The following is a 3,834-nucleotide window of genomic DNA, read 5'->3' as shown; positions in this document are numbered from 1 at the left end:
TCTGTGATCGGGGTATTATCAAGTGAGAGTTAGAGAAGAAGATATTCCGAAAACGGCTTTCAGAACTAGATATGGCCATTATGAATTTCGGGTGATGTCGTTTGGGTAAACTAATGCCCCGGCAGTGTTTATGAATCTGAGGAACAATGTATTCAGGCCCTTTCTAGATCTATTTGTGATCGTGTTTACCGATGACATTTTGGTATATTCTCGGTCAGAAATGGAGCATGCGGATCACTTGTGTGAGTCATGATACAACTTTTCTCTGCTATGAAGTGGCTTCAAGTGGGTACACCCCACTTACTATCAAGTTCACAATATCAGCATACCATGGGAGTTTTGCAGCAGGAATAGCAAATAGCTGCTCATCAGGGAACGACTCTCGAATTTGAACATCCTCCACAAAATGATTGTGATTGTCCAATCTGGACAAGTGGTCTGCGACTTGGCTCTCAAATCCCTTACGATCTTTAATCTCAATATCAAATTCTTGTAAAAGAAGAATCCACTGAATCAGCCTGGGTTTAGTGTCCTTCTTGTTGAACAAGTAGTGAATGGCCGCATGATCTGTATATACAATAATATGTGTCCCAACAAGATAGGAACAAAACTTATCAAAAGCATAAATCACAGCTAGCAGCTCCTTCTCGGTTATCGTGTAATTCATTTGGGCAGCGTTTAACATCTTGCTAGAATAGTAGATAGAATGAAAAACTTTCTCTCGTCTCTGGCCAAACACAGCTCCCACTGCATTGTCACTTGCATCACACATCAATACAAATGGCAAGTTCCAGTCAGGTGCTATGATTATTAGTGCAGTTACCAACCTCCTCTTCAGATCATCAAAGGCCTTGATACAAGCATCATCAAACAGGAATTTCACCTCCTTTTCAAGTAACCTGCACATCGGACTAGAGATCTTCGAAAAATCCCTTATGAAACGCCTATAGAATTGTGCATGCCCGAGGAAATTATGCACACCCTTGACTGACATGGGGATTTGTAGCTTCTCAATGACTTCCACTTTAGCACGATCAACCTCTAGCCCTCTCTTTGAAACCTTGTGCCCAAGGACGATGCCTTCTCGCACCATAAAGTGACATTTTTCCCAATTCAAGACCAGGTTAGTCTCTTCACATCTCGCAAGTACTCGGTCTAGATTCTTCAAACACACCTCGAAAGAGTTCATAAATACAGAAAAATCATCCATGAACACTTCTATGAAATCATCTACCAATTCTGAGAAGATAGCCATCATACACCTTTGAAAAGTTGCGGGTACATTACACAATCCAAATGGCATGCGTTTGAAGGCATATGTGCTATGTGGGCATGTAAACGTGGTCTTGTCCTGATCCTCCGGAGCAATAGCTATTTGATTCTAGCCAGAATAGCCATCTAGAAAATAATAAAACTCTTGCCCGGCTAACCTGTCTAGCATTAATCAATGAAGGTAATGGGATAGTGATCCTTCCCGGTTGCCTCATTCAACTTGTGATAATCTATGCAAATTCTCCATCCAGTGATTGTTCTAGTAGGAATGAGCTCATTTTTTTCATTTGTCACAACTGTCATCCCTCCTTTCTTCGGACACACTGCACCAGACTCACCCACTTGTTATCCGAAATAGGAAAAATAATGCCAAAATCTAACCACTTGATTACCTCTTTCTTGACAACCTCCTTCATCACAGGATTTAGTCTCCTTTGATACTGTGCACTCGGCTTATGATCATCCTTCATGAGTATCTTATGCATGCACAGCGCTGGGCTAATTCCCTGATTATTAGATATCTGCCAAGCCAATGCCCGTTTGTGAGACTTCAACACTTCCAGACAAACACTAACCTCTTCGTTGATCAACTCTGCTGCTAATATCACTAGCAAGGTATCACTCTCACCTAAGAATGCATATTTAAGATGTGCAGGTAGGGTCTTCAACTCAAACTTCGGAGGCTCTTCAATTGACAACTTCATAGTTACTCCAATTTTTAAGTCCAAGGGCTCAAACTCGCCCTCACGAATATAAATGCTCACTATATCCAGAGTCTGCACCATCTCAAACACCTCGGTGTCACCAAAAATATCATCACCCAATAAGGCTCTCTCCAAAGGATCACAAGAAGTGATTAGTGGCCTTCGGGTATCATCATTTAGAACAGTAATGGCTGACAACTCCTCATAGACTGCAGGCATCTTCAAAGCCTTGTAAACATTCAAGATTTCAACTTTGTCATGTACTCTCATGGTGAGTATCCCAGCAGCTGCATCGATACGTGCTCTTTTGGTGGCCAATAATAGACGCCCCAAAATAAATGGGACTTCTGAATCTGGCTCGAAATCCAAAATCACAAAATCTACAGGAATGATCAAAGACCCCACTTGCACTAATACATCTTCAATAATGCCCTCGGGTCTTGCCAACAATCTGTCTACCAGCTGAAGAACTATAGTGGTTGGTCTGGGGACTCCCAAACCCAACTTCCTGAATATAGATGAAGGCATCAAATTTATACTTACACCCGGATCACATAGTGCTCGAGCAACAATCTGCTTCCCAATAGAAATCTCAATCGTGAAACTTCCGGGATCCTTCAATATTTTGGGCAACCTGTTCTAAATACGAGAAGTGCACTCTTCAGTAAGTGCAATCGTGGCATACTTTATGAATCGGCTCTTGTTTGCAACAATATCTTTGATGTACTTAGCATAGTTTGGAATACCCTGCAACATATCAACCAACGGGACATTCACGTGTACCTGCTTAAGCAAATCAAGAAACTTCTTATAAGTAGCCTCTTCTTTCTGTCTTGCCAAACGTTGAGGGAATGGAAGTTGTGGCTTTGCAACCATGGACTGTGGTTGCTTTATCACTGGTGTCTCGACTACCCTCTCTTCTTCAATCATTTCTTTTGCAATCTTCTCTTTTCAGCTCTTACTAGACTGGTCTTTTTTGGAGCCACTTCCTCTAATTCTCTCCCATTCCAAAGAGTAACAGCATTACATGGCTTTGGATTCATATCAGTATCACTTGGAAGTGCCCCAGGTGGTCTAGTGTTTTGTGGACCAGCTATCTGACCCATCTACCTTTCTAAATTCCATACCGCCAAATTGCTTTTCTGATTATCTACTATCAACTTTTGCTGGTCTGTCATCATCTTTTGCATATCACTCATCATCTCTTCCATACTGTTTACGGGGGATTGAGGAACAGTTGTTGGCTGATAGTTCTGTTTCTGATTTCCTTGATTGTCACTCCACTTGAAATTCAGGTGATTCCTCCAATTCGGGTTGTAAGAGTTCCCGTATTGATTTTTATTTCCTTGCCCCTTGCCTGCATTACCCACGAAGTATATGGATGCAGGATTTACAGGGCATACATCGCTGGTGTGACCTTCTCCACAAACTTCACAAAAAATGTTGGCTTGTTGTTAGTTCGCATGCACCTGTGGTTGAGCTTGCGCAGTAGTTAACTTCTTAATTTCAACGCGCATGGCATCAATCTATGTTGATAGTGTTGTAAAATTATCCACTTCAAAAACACCGGTGCCTTCTTAGCTGAACTGCTAGTTGTGTCATCTTACCAGTGTGGAGTGCTCTGAGTAAACCTGTTCAATAATATGAAAAATTCTTCATAGCTCAGACAAGAGCCTACCCTCTTGCAGCAGTGTCTAGCGATGACTTATGTTGGGCATCCAGACTCTCAATAAATGTGTGTGCGTAACTTCATTCGTCTGATGGTGGTGAGGACAATCTCTGAGAAGACCCTTGAACCTCTCCCATGCTTGATACGAATTTTCTCCATTTTTCTACCTGAATGACATGATCTCCCTTC

The 3,834-nt window shown here is 41.8% G+C and overlaps 1 pseudogene; it reads left to right on the top strand.

Annotated features, from left to right (window-relative positions):
• Nucleotides 1-3,740: 3,740 nt before the first annotated feature.
• LOC132032241 (small nucleolar RNA R71) lies at nt 3,741-3,834 on the top strand (annotated as a pseudogene).

Source organism: Lycium ferocissimum, chromosome 9, assembly GCF_029784015.1.
Source record: "Lycium ferocissimum isolate CSIRO_LF1 chromosome 9, AGI_CSIRO_Lferr_CH_V1, whole genome shotgun sequence".
NCBI lineage: Eukaryota > Viridiplantae > Streptophyta > Magnoliopsida > Solanales > Solanaceae > Lycium > Lycium ferocissimum.
This window is presented reverse-complemented; position numbering and strand designations above follow the sequence as displayed.